Genomic DNA, 13849 nt, shown 5'->3' on the forward strand with positions numbered 1-13849 from the left:
AAAAAAAAAAAAAGAAAGCCAGTGTTTCTAAATGTTGGAAGATATTAGGACTGGAACCTAGGTCCTCTGGCTGAACTGAAAACATCTATCTACTTTGTTGATGATATTGTTGATTTGGAAAGCTTTTGAAAGCCTCTGCATTTGTGTAAATCTTTGATATTCTCTCAGAATAGTATGTTTCTATCCATTACAGGAGGCAATTTATGATGAAGTTTCTGTGAATCTGCTTTGCAATGAAATAAGCTCTAGAGACATCAAAATTGGAGCGTCTTTGACAATAGCATGCTCTGCTAAGCGATGGAAAAAGTGCTTTTTTAGTAGTGAGGTTACATTGAAATTGAATACTTGTTAAAGTATCTCTTCTGCAGTCATTGCAAGGGGGCTAAGGTCTGGAAAGACTCATAATGTCCAAACTTACATTTTGTATAGTGAACTTAAGCTCTGATTTGATCAGGTCCATTCATTTTGCCACTTCTTTCCTATAGTATATGATATATCTGAATTCCTTCTTTTCTCCTAAATGTCTTCATCAATTACCATACTTTTGTCACGGTGAGAAATTCTTTGCATAAATAATTGTGAGTATAATAATAGCTAGCACTTATAGCTCTTAAGGTTTGTAGAGTACCTTACAAATACCATTTCATTTTATCTTCAAATCAGTCTTCTGAGATTGGTGCTATTATTATCAACCCCATTTTGCTGATGAGGAAACTGCCCAGAATCAACTAATGTCTAAGATAATTTGAATTTAGATTTTATTAACTCCAAATCTAGTCCCCTTTCCACTTTTCTGCTTTAGCTCTTGTGACTTTCCTTTATATTTACCCTGGAGCTATAATCTGTGAATCTCATAATCCGAGGATTACAATAATAATTGCTAACATACATAATGTATATATTTTTAAGGCTTGCAAAATGCTTTGCATATATTGGGGGGGGGGGTTGTTCATTTTTTTCCTGAGGCAATTGGGGTTAAATGACTTGCTCAGGGTCACACAGTTAGGAACTGTTAAGTGTCTGAGATCAAATTTGAACTCAGGTCCTCCTGACTTCAGGGCTAGTGCTCTTTCCACTGCTCCCCCTAGCTATCCTGCCTATATATATAGATAGATATATATCTATCTATATATATATTTAGGGTTGAAAGGACCGTCCCTCAAAGGTAATCTAGTTCCACTTCTAAGTCCTTCTCTTCTCTTCTGTGCATTAAGAAAAAGTATCAATGGCCCTCTTTTTTAGTATCATTATTGTTAATCCTGCTTCCTCATGACTCTACTTCAATAAAACAAAGTAATGTAATAAGCATAGTCAAGCAAAGCAGATACACAAAATGGCCTAAGAAAAAGTATCAATGGCCCTCTTTTTTAGTATCATTATTGTTAATCCTGCTTCCTCATGACACTACCCCCCCAAAAAAAGTAATGTAATAAGCATAGTCAAGCAAAGCAGATACACATAATGGCCTAAGAAAAAGTATCAATGGCCCTCTTTTTTAGTATCATTATTGTTAATCCTGCTTCCTCATGACACTACTCCAATAAAAAAAAAGTAATGTAATAAGCATAGTCAAGCAAAGCAGATACACATAATGGCTATGTCTGAAAAATGTATGCTTCTTTGTGCAACTTGGAGTTTATCATCTCCCGTTCAGGAGGTGGGTAAGTAAGGCTTCTGGAGTAAGTAAGGCTTCTGGATTCATCACATTGCAGTGATTAAATTTTTCAAATCTTTCAAAGTTGGTTTCTTTACAGTGTTGTTATCCAAGAAAAAAATTTATTCTGGTTTTCAAATTCAAATTCAAATTGATTGTATATGAGTTTATACGACCCAAGATTTTCTGAATCATATCTTTTGTCCTTTCTTTTTTTGGTGGTACAATATTCCATTACTTTCATGGACTGCAATTTCTTTAGTGGTTCCCCAAATGGTAGGCACTCACTTAAATTTTAGTTCTTTTTTTCCCTTTTTAATCTTTGCTTCAGGATTAGAAAGTTTATTTTCCTTCTTAATAAATACTCTCCTCAAGGAATTTATGAGCAAAGAAGAACTACAGATCATTATTGATCACAAAATAGAAAATTTTGATTATATCAAATTAAAAAAGGTTTTGTACAAACAAAACTACTGCAGACAAGATTAGAAGGGAAGCAACATTTTTACAGTCAAAAGTTCTGATAAAGGTTTCATTTCCAAAATATATAGACAATTGACTCTATAAGAAATCAAGCCATTCTCCAATTGCTAAATGGTCAAAGGATATGAACAGAAAATTTTCAGATGAAGAAATGGAAACTATTTCTAGTCATATGAAAAGATGCTCCAAGCCATTATTAATGAAAGAAATGCAAATTAAGACAACTCTGAGATACCATTACACACCTCTCAGATTGGCTAGGATTACAGGGAAAGATAATGCGGAATGTTGAAGGGGATGTGAGAAAACTGGGACACTGATTCATTGTTGGTAGAAATGTGAATACATCCAGTCATTCTGGAGAGCAATTTGGAACAATGCTCAAAAAATTATCAAACTCTGCACACCCTTTGATCCAGCAGTGTTACTACTGGGCTTCTATCCCAAAGAGATCTTAAAGAAGGGAAGGGGACCTCTATGTGAAATAATGTTCGTGGCAGCCCTCTTTGTAGTGCCAAGAAACTGGAATCTGAATGGATGCCCATCAATTGGAGAATGGCTGAATAAGTTTTGGCGTATGAATGTTATGGAATATTATTGTTCTATAAGAAATGACCAGCAGGATGATTTCAGAATGGCCTAGAGAGACTTACATGAACTGATGCTGAGTGAGATGAGCAGAACCCAGGAGATCATATATATACTTCAACAAAAATATCATATAATGATCAATTCTGATGGACATGGCCCTCTTCAACAATAAGATGAACCTTGACCCACACTTAACACCGTACACCAAGATAAGGTTAAAATGGGTTCATGATCTAGGCATAAATGTAGAGGGCTGAAACTATTGAATCAATGCACTGAGGTCAGGACTGCCGAGCGCTTGAGGCTAACTACTGATTGGACAATAATCTATGGGCATATGCTTGGAAAATGGTCCTTTCCACTATCCGTACTGGCTCAATGATTGGTGTATAGAGGATTGTAGGAGGTACTAGGTGGTGGAGTAAAGCTAGCCAAAGATACACTCTTGGCGGTAGATGAGGGAGAAGGCGGTCGCAGGGATTCTGCTTCCCTCCTGTTCAATCCTGCATCTGGGGACCAAGAATAAAGATTTTTTGCTTATCCTGACTCCGCCTGACTCTGGGGTGTCCTGGGTGTTAGCGTGGTCATCACACATAAAGAATGAGATTATAAATAAATGAGAAGACCATAGGATAGTTTACCTCTCAGGAAGAGGAAGGAATTTATGACTAAAGAGGAACTAGATATTATTATTGATCACAAAATAGAAAATTTTGATTATATCAAATTGAAAAGTTTTTGTGCAAACAAAACTAATGAAGACGAGATTAGAAGGGAAGCAATAAACTGGGAAAACATTTTTACAGTCAAAGGTTCTGATAAAGACCTCATTTCCAAAATATATAGAGAATTGACTCTAATTTATAAGAAATCAAGCCATTCTCCAATTGATAAATAGTCAAAGGATAAGAACAGACAATTCTCAGATGAAGAAATTGAAACTATTTCAATTGGCTGAATAAATTGTGGTATATGAATATTATGGGATATTATTGTTCTGTTAGAAATGATCAAGAGGATGATTTCAGAAAGGCCTGGAGGGATTTACATGAACTGATGCTAAGTGAAATGAGCAGGATCAGGAGATCATTATATCCTTCAACAACACTATATTACGATCAATTCTGATGGACCTGGCCATCTTCAACAATGAGAAGAACCAAATCAGTTCCAATAGAGCAGTAATGAACTGAACCAGCTACATTCAGTGAAAGAACTCTGGGAGATGACTATGAACCACTACATAGAATTCCCAATCCCTCTATTTTTGTCCACCTGCATTTTTGATTTCCTTCATAGGCTAATTGTACGCTATTTCAAAGTCAGATTCTTTTTCCATCGCAAAATAACTGTATGCACATGTATACCTATATTGCATTTAATTTATACTTTAACATATTTAACATGTATTGGTCAACTTGCCATCTGGGGGAGGAGGGGAGGGGAAGGAGGGAAAAAGTTGGAACAAAAGGTCTTGCAATTGTCAATGCTGAAAAATTACCCATGCATATGTCTTGTAAATAAAAAGCTATAATAAAAAAACCAATAAGATGAACCAAATCAGTTCCATTTGTTCAATAATGAAGAGAACCAGCTACCCAGCAAACCAACTATGGGAAATGAATGTGAAGTACAACCTGGCATTTCCACTCCTTCTGTTTTTGTCTGCTAGCATTTTTGAGTTCCTTTTTAGGTTATTTTTACTTTATGTCTAAGTCTGATTTTCCTTGTGCAGCAAAGTAACTGGATGGATATGTATACATAGATTGTGTTTAACATATACGTTAACATATTTAACATGTATTGATCTACCTGCCATGTTCGGGAGGAGGTAGGGAGAAGGAGGGGAAAAATTGAAACAGAAGGTTTTGCAAGCGTCAATGCTAAAAAATTACCCATGCATATATTTTGCAAATAAAAAGCTATAATAGAAAATTAAAAATATATATATACCCTCCCCACAATTATCCTCCCTCTTAACTCATTCTTTATCACTGTTTGTTTCCCTGTTGAGTTGAATGTGCCCATGCATATCTGTGCTTATGGACATGTGTGTTCAAGCTTTGTTTCATATAAAAATGAGGTTTATTTGATGTCTGTTCCTTTCATCTCTCGACTCTTCTCACATATTTTAGTTATGAAAAACAAGTTCTCCTATCCCTTTTTCCTCTTTTCTATACTAGTGATTTTTTAAAATATATTATTTTTTTTTATCTCTTAAGATCCTTAGAATAGAACTGATCCACATTCATGTCCTGTGTTTTTCTTATTTGAGTCCCTCAATACTTTTTGAAGTTATTAAGATTCTGAAGAAATTCTTGTATTTTCTTTATTAGAATTTCAGTACTATATCATTCTACAGTTTCTTCTATTATTATTGCAAATAAATTTAACTTTTAAGGTTTATTTAGATTTTTGTGATTACATTTCAAAGTTCCTCTTCAGTTTCGGCCTTTTTATTAGAAATGCTTGATTAGAAATTCTGATGTAATATTATTCTCCTTTTTCCAGCTCATTTTCTTTTTGGAGTATTGCATTCTAAGGTGTCTTCTCATTTATAGTAGAAGCTATTAGTTTTGTGATTCCTTTTTACTTAAATTTCTTTTTTCTGTGTGCTTGCAGTATTTTTTAATGTGGGAACTTTGGATTTTGGCTGAGACTTAGCTGAAACTTTTCCTTTGATAAGTGGATTTTTTTTTTTTTTTTCTATCTTTACTTTGTTCTCGGTTTTAATAGTCTGGCAATTTTCATTTCTGATTTTTTTTGAAATATCCTGTACAGGCTTTTTTTTAAATTTTTTTTTTATTTAAATCATGGTTTTCAGGGAATAAGAGGGAAGAATGGAATAAATACATAGTAACACTAATTATATTCCAGGCTCTGTGCATTATGCAAATATCTCATTTGACCCTCACATCAATCCTGCAAAGTAGGTGTTATTATGATCTCTATTTTACAATCGACAAAGCTGAGAAAATCAGAAGTTTAAAATGTTTTTCTTAGGGTCATATAACTGGTGAATAGTTGAGGGCAGAGTTGAACTTGTCTTCTTGACTCTTAGTCTAATATTCAATCCACGGCTTCCTTGTTCGATAATTTTTGAATTATCTGTCCTTGTTAACCTGTTTCCCAGATTAGTTGTTTTTGATATATCTCTCTATATATATAGATATAGATAGATAGATAATATATATATTATCTATCTATCTATATCTATCTATATAGTATTTTACTTTTTCTCAGCCTTTGGATTTATTAATAGTTCTTGTTAACATGTAGCCATTGATTTCTGTTTATTCTATCTTGTGGAAAATTCATTTTTCCTTTGAGTATCTGAAGTTATAGAGTTTTTTTATACAGTTGATGTCTTTATTGATGTACTTATCTCTGCAACTTAAGTTCCTGATTTGGATCCTTGTGCTAGGGGCAGTCTCCTCACCCCCATTTCTCTTTTGGGTATAGGAATCCTGTTGGGTCACTGGGTTTTTGTGCTATCCTTCAATTCTCTTGAGTAGGCTATTCCTGGATCTTTGAGGTACAGAGCTCTCCATTATCAGGGTCTTGTGACAGATTGCTGGAGCTCCCCTTGGAGCCTTAAGTATTGGGGCTGTTCCAGTCTGACTGTGATTGTGCTGTATTTGCCCATCTTCTGCCCCTACCCTGGGGCTTTCTCTGGGGATGGGACATATTTGGCTCTTGCTGCCTCAGGACACCTTGCTGAAGACGACCAAGGTCTTTAGTCCAACTCTAATCACACTGGGAACTGGTACTTGTTTGCTTATGTTGGTGTTGGCTTTCCTGGTGATCTTCTTTCCTATTAAGCCTTGAACTTCTGGTTGATTTTTTTTATCATCACTTTTTATTGACAGAACATATGCACGGGTAATTTTTCAACATTGTCCCTTGCAATCACTTCTGTTCCAACTTTTTCCTTCCCTCCCTGTACTCCCTCCCCTAAATGGCAGGCAGTCTCATACATGTTAAATATGTTAAAGTATATTTTAAATGTAATATATGTGTACATATTTATACAGTTCTCTTGTTGCACAAGAAAAATTGGATTCAGAAAGGTAAAAATAACCTGGAAAGAAAAACAAAAATGCAACAATTCCTAGTGTTCCTTCTCTGGATGTAGTTGGTTCTGTCCATCATTGATCAATTGAAACTGAGTTAGATCTTCTCTTTGTCGAAGAAATCCACTTCCATCAGAATACATCCTCATACAGTATCGTTTTTGAAGTATATAATGATCTCCTGGTTCTGCTCATTTCACTTAGCATCAGTTCATGTAAGTCTCTCCAAGCCTCTCTGTGTTCATCCTGCTGGTCATTTCTTACAGAACAACAATATTCCATAACATTCATATACCACAATTTACCCAACCATTCTCCAATTGATGGGCATCTGTTCATTTTCCAGTTTCTGGCCACTACAAAGAGGGCTGCCACAAACATTTTGGCACATACAGGTCCCTTTCCCTTCTTTAGTATCTCTTTGGGGTATAAGCCCAGTAGTAGCACTGCTGGATCAAAGGGTATGCACAGTTTGATAACTTTTTAGGCATAGTTCCAAATTGCTCTCCAGAATGGTTGGATTTGTTCACAACTCCACCAGCAATGCATCAGTGTCCCAGTTTTCCCGCATCCCCTCCAACATTAATCATAATTTTTTCCTGTCATCTTAGCCAATCTGACAGGTGTGTAGTGGTATCTCAGAGTTGTCTTAATTTGCATTTCTTTCATCAATAGTGATTTGGAACACTTTCATATAAGTGGAAATAGTTTCAATTTCATCATCTGAAAATTGTCTGTTCATATCCTTTGACCATTTATCAATTGGAGAATGGCTTGATTTCTTGTAAATTAGAGTCAATTCTCTATATATTTTGGAAATGAGGCCTTTATCAGAACCTTTAATTGTGAAAATGTCTTCCCAGTTTGTTGCTTCCCTTCTAATTTTGTTTGTATTAGTTTTGTTTGTGCAAAGGCTTTTTAATTTGATATAATCAAAATTTTCTATTTTGTGAACAATAATGATCTCTAGTTCATCTTTGGTCACAAATTTCTTCCTCCTCCACAAGTCTAAAAGGTAAACTTTCCTATGTTCCTCTAATTTATTTATAATCTCATTCTTTATGCCTAAATCATGGACCCATTTTGATCTTATCTTGGTATACAGTGTTAAGTGTGGGTCCATGTTTAATTTCTGACATACTAATTTCCAGTTTTCCAAACAGTTTTTGTCAAATAATGAATTCTTATCCCAAAAGTTAGGATCTTTGTGTTTGTCAAACACTAGATTACTATAGTTGACTATTTAAGACATTAAGATTCTGAAGAGATTCTTGTAGCTCCTTTCCCTATTAGAATTTCAGCGTTATATCATCAAAATCTCTTCTGTTTGGTGAAAATAAATTTAATATTTTAGTTAAATGGCTCTTGTGATTGCATTTCAAAGTTCCTATTCAACTCTGGTCCTTTTATTAAAAATCCTTGAAATCCTTTATTCCATTAAAAGTCCATTTTTCTCTTTGTGGGATTATACACATCTTGTCAAGTTAAGATATTCTTGATTGTGTGCCTCTTTCTTTTTCCTTTTGGTATATTATATTCCAGGGTCAATACTTAAAGTATCTATTGATTATTCTATTTGTGTGAGCACATTACACTCCACCAATATAAATTGTATCCCTTCCAATACCTTGGAATGTAATCTTGATGACTAAAAATATTTACCTGTTTATCAATCTTTTGGTTATGGGCCTTTCTAAGGTAATTTAGGCTGGTTTTTGTAAAATAATCATATAATCCATCATTAGACCCATACTTTTGAAGCTTTTTGATCATTATAGTTTCTGCCAGAACTTGAACTTCAGTATTGCCTTTCAGAAGCCATGCAGCTTCATGAGGTGATCGTGTTGGGATCCAAAATATCTGTTGTTGGGAACAGATGAGCCAATAACAGGGAATTCAGTAGAAATAAATGTAAAGGCCTCTGCTTCTATTTATTTGCACTCATATAGAATGATAGAATTGTTGAATTTTATATTTGAAATGGACTTTAGTAATCATTTCATCTGAACTCTTATTTTTTGTTGAGTAGTTTTTCAACTGTGCTTCTTCATGATCCCATTTGGGGTTTTCTTGGTAGCTAGGAATGGTTTGTCATTTCCTTCTCTAGATCATTTTGCTAATAAGGAACTGAGATAAACAAGGTTAAGGGACTTGCTCAGGATCATAATAAGTATTGGAGGCTTGAACACAGGAAAATGAGTCTTTCAGACTCTAGGCCTGGTGTTACCTAGTTACCCCATACTCTCATTTTACAGCTAAAGAAATTGAGGCCTACCAGAAGGGAAGTGACTTGTTCAGGATCACACAGTAACTTAGTGACAGAGCCAGGATTAATTGGATCAAATTCTGTAGAATTGGGAGTAACCTTAGAGATGGGTATATTAAGTTCTTCATTTTGTAGGTAAGGAAACTGAGCCTCAGAAAAGAACCTTGGCCAAACTTATATAAATGACTAGAGGGAGCTTGTCCATATAGTCAGAATTTGATCCAAGTCTGGTGTCTCCAAATCTTCTACCCCACTTGGGATTCTTGCTTAGTTTAGCACGTTAGATTATAATGGACCAACTACAGTTTATCATACAATATTCTACTTCAGAATAATTCTTATTCACAATAATAAAACATCAGGTTAGTCCTTTGGTGCAATTTTTCCCTCCCACTATTTCAATTATATATTATAACACTGCATAAACAGTTTCTGTAAAAATCACCCTTTTTTCATATTAACAATGACAAGAAATTCACAATGTAACCTAACATTGATATAGACAGTAACTAGACTGGACAGGTATTATTGTTGTTCATTCATTTCGGTCATGCCTTACTTTTCATAACCCCATTTGTGGTTATTTCTGCAAAGCTACTGCAATGGTTTTCCTTCTCCAGTTCATTTACAGATGAGGAAACTGAGGCAAATAGAGGTGAGGGACTTATTCAAAGTCATACAGCTAGTAAATGTCTGAGACCACATTTGAATTCAGCATTTCCTGTCTCCAGGCCTGATACTCTATGCTCTTATTGCCCAACTGGATAAGTGTATTGCCTATTAATTTGTAGCTCCCTTCAAATAATAGCTCTGCTTGAATCAGTGTGATGTTGCCAACTAAACTGAATCCCAAAGGCTTAGTTGTACATAGGATTGGCAGCACTGGGGTAAAATAGACATTTATCATAGTGGAACTATATACAAAAAGAACATTTACTGGTTTCTTGTCTTACTGCAACTAAAGGGGGAACAGGAAAGGTACTGTTCTGTGGATGAAATAGCAAGTAGGGAAAGCAAATATAAAGGATTGGAGAGGCATGAATAGATAAATTAATAAAGTTCCTTTTGTCAATTTATGATTCTATGGTCCTATAATGATTTTTTTATATAGCTACAAATTTCGTTCAGACAGCTAGAAGTTTTTTGAGCAGATCTACCATGTCACTTCTTTCTACACAGTAGACTCCACTGGTGCTTTTTTTTTTTTTTCCTATAAACAAATAAAAATCTCAGTTTGGTATTTATAAAGTCCTTTATACCCAGGATCCAAAAATGCCTTTCCACTCTATTATTCAATTGAGTAAACAACAAGCATTTATTGAGTGCTTACTGTTTACCTTTGTCAAGCTCTTATGATACAAAAACAGAATGAAACAGAATGAAAGTGTCTGTCTTCATTCATTGGTATGGAGGAGACTCATTAATGTATAGAAGTATATATATCAAATGAATATAAAGTTAATTATGTGGGGGTGGGAGGAGTATACCTTTAGCCAGGCAGATCAGAAAAGGCAGTAAATCAAGAGTGGCTCTTTAGAGGAGACTAGGAGACAATTCAGGATACCATACCAAAGGATGGAGGTAAAGAGAGAGTACAAACTAAGAATGAGGGATTAGGAGGGGAGGGAGCCAGCAGTTGGAATGCCCTGTGGAAAATAGTCATTAAGTGGAGACCAACATGGCTATTTCATAAGGTCGAGGGGAGGGTAACATAAAACTAATGAGAAGGTAAGAAGGGGCAATGCATTCTGGTTTACTCAAACTGACCTTTTTACTGCCCCTCAAAAATGATACCCCACCTCCCATTTTTGTGTCTTTGAATAGGCTGTTTGTAACCCATGGCTGGTTTCCTCAGTACTTGACTAGAGAGCTATTTCTTTCCCCTTTGATTTCTTTCCTAATCTCCCTTGAAAGTTGGTATAGAAGAAAGAGCCAGTTTTGGAGTGAAAAATATCTGGGATTTATGTCCTATCTCTGATATATGATAGTTTCTGTATGCTTCTGTGGCTCTAAGTTACAGAGTAATCAACAAAGTTAGTAGGGACTCTGTAGAAAACAGTCCCTATTACCAAGAAGAGAGATCCATGTTGGAAGAGGGAGTTTTCTCCCTGGGGAATTCACTCTACTGATGAAATCATAGGTTCAATAAAAAAAAAAAAACAAAACACCAACAGCCACCAAACTCATATGTATTTGCATATCTACATATTTTCTTTTTTGATTAAATATGATCTCCTTAAATGAAGGGAATGTATCATTTTTGTTGTGACTAGAACATTGTAGGTATTTTAAAATGTTTGATTGACATATATGTTTGTGCTTCACTTTGTTTAATCTTTAGAAAAGAAACCCAAATCTCACAATTCAGTAAATGACATAGGGAGTGAATAGCATTGAAGTTTGCCAAATGTGTGGAAAAGCCCCAATAAAAAAACCAAATAACTAGTAACTGCAGATTATTATGTCTTCCTGTACAACAGTTAACAGTGAATTACAAAAAAAAAAGGAACTTTAGAGATCACCTAGCCCCTCTAATTTTATAGTTAAGGAAACTGGTGATATAGAAAGGAGGGAATTAAGGTCTTGATGTCTAGTTAAGTAACTTGATGGTAAATATTAGGATAGAGATCTGAACTCGGGTCTTTCTGACTCCAATCTACCCTTATCTCCAATGTCAGGTTGACTTTACAGTTGGGTAATACTAAGATTAAAATAATGAAAGTAGACATATAAGAATAGGACAATAGCATTAAAGTTTAGATCAGAAGTGTTTACTCTTTTTTGTGTCATGGACCCCTTTGGCAGTCAAAAGGACCCCTTTTCGCAGAATGTTTTCGTGCAAAAAATAAAATATGTAGGATCATTCCGAAAACCACTCATATTGAAATACAAAAAAACACTCATTGAAATACAGTTATCAAGACATTTCTTTGAAAAAAAATTGTGGACATCAGGTTAAGAACACCTGATTTAAAACTAGGGGTGACCTAAACCAAACTCCCTCATTTTACAGACAAGAAAACTTGAGTCTCTAAAAACACTTGGCTTTTAAAAATTTGCTCAAGGTCACACAGGTATTAAATAGAAGAAGCAGTCTTCAACTAATCTAAAAATCTTGCACACTTTCCATTGTTCCATGCTATTGTGGTCTTCAAGTTATAGTTGTACATTGGCATTCAATTTATTTCAGTATAATGATATTACCACCAATTAAATTGACTTTTATACTGTAATCAAAAATGTTCTATCCCCAAGTAATCTCCCTATTGTGTAAATTCCTTTGGCTACCAGTTGCCAAACACAAACTTCTTTGGCATTTCAAGCCTTCCTGCAGCACCTCTTCAGGTTTATTACACATTACTTCTCTTTACACGTTTCACTATCTGAACCAAGTGGCCTGCTTGCTGTCTTTCACACATAATGCTCCATCTCCTGTGTCCAGGCCTGAGTTCTAGGTTGGCTCCCATGCTTGTCAATTACTCTTGCTCTTCAGGCTTTTTAAATTCTTAGAGCTTGTCTCAAGTGCCTTTTCTCTCTTAAAGTCTTCTGTTCTGAAGTCTAGTGACTCCTGCCCTGTTATTTTTGACAATTACCAAGTATACATTTTATTTTTATTGAATTGTGTTCATGTTCCAAAAAGACAAGCTCTTTGAAGGAAAGTTGGAAAGTTTTGTCTTTGTAAGCCCATCAGCTAGCATAGTGCCTGACATAGTTCAAGTGCTTAATCAGTGCTCATAACAAACAGAAATTCGAAAGAGGGACTTGCTGGTTCTTCTTTTTTTATTGATGAGGGAATTGAAGCTCAGAGGGGTTTGCCCAAAATTATATAGGCAGTGTCAGGGATGGGATTGAGACCTACTTTGTGTTGATTCCAATCCAAGTTTTTGTCCATTTTATCACTGCCTCTTGAGGCAATTAAGCAGATATTTTAAAGTGTCTCTTTTGAGCAAAGCACAATGGTCTGATTAAAGGAATGGTTGCTTCCATACCACTTCTTTTAGTAGAAGCCCAATGAGAATTGGTTACCTGAATATGCTAGCTACTGCTGAAAGGTTCTTGTATTTCTGTAGATTAGTGAGAGGGGAGGGAACCTAAGGGTTTGAGGCATGGAGTCTGGAGTTCCCAGATCAAGATTTAAGGCTACAAGAGTAAATGGGAACATGGGAAGTTGACTAATGATACTAACAGGCATAGCTAACATTTATGTAGTCATTTAAGATTTACAAAGCTCTTTGTATACATTATTTTGTCCTAAGGTTCCTTTAGGATGATGAGAGCTAAAGACTTTGGAAATGAATCAGAATATGTTGAGAAATAGAGGGATTAGGGACCCTGACAGGTCAGTAACATTGCATGTGGTCAAGAGGCTTAATCACTTGGAGCCATATCATGTTACTTACTGTGACTCGTCCTTTTGATGAACAATAAGAAGTCTAGGCTTCTTTTTAACATTGATATATATATATATATATATATATATATACACACACACATAAACACACACACAGACACACATAATGCTTATTTGGGCAAAGAATAGATTTTATTATTGGTTTCCAGTAGGTCATCTAGTAATGAGAGATGGGACATGATCAGGAATGTAGTGAAATGATTCATTGTGTTTATGGATTTCAGATTACTTTACAGTACAATTCCCAATACATTGCATTAGTTTGTTAGTTTAAAAAATTGATTTGCCATTTAACTTCTTGTTTATCACATTGGAATATATATTTTTTAGTCTTCTTTTTCAATTCATCAATAATATTTACTCTCCATATC

The 13849-nt window shown here is 35.1% G+C and overlaps 1 protein-coding gene across 2 annotated transcripts in view; it reads left to right on the top strand.

The window, feature by feature from the left end:
• FTO (FTO alpha-ketoglutarate dependent dioxygenase) overlaps positions 1-13849 on the top strand; it is a 433221-nt gene that overhangs the window by 1432 nt on the left and 417940 nt on the right. The gene's annotated exons all lie outside the window — the stretch shown is intronic.

The sequence above is a fragment of the Sarcophilus harrisii genome, chromosome 2 (assembly GCF_902635505.1).
Source record: "Sarcophilus harrisii chromosome 2, mSarHar1.11, whole genome shotgun sequence".
NCBI lineage: Eukaryota > Metazoa > Chordata > Mammalia > Dasyuromorphia > Dasyuridae > Sarcophilus > Sarcophilus harrisii.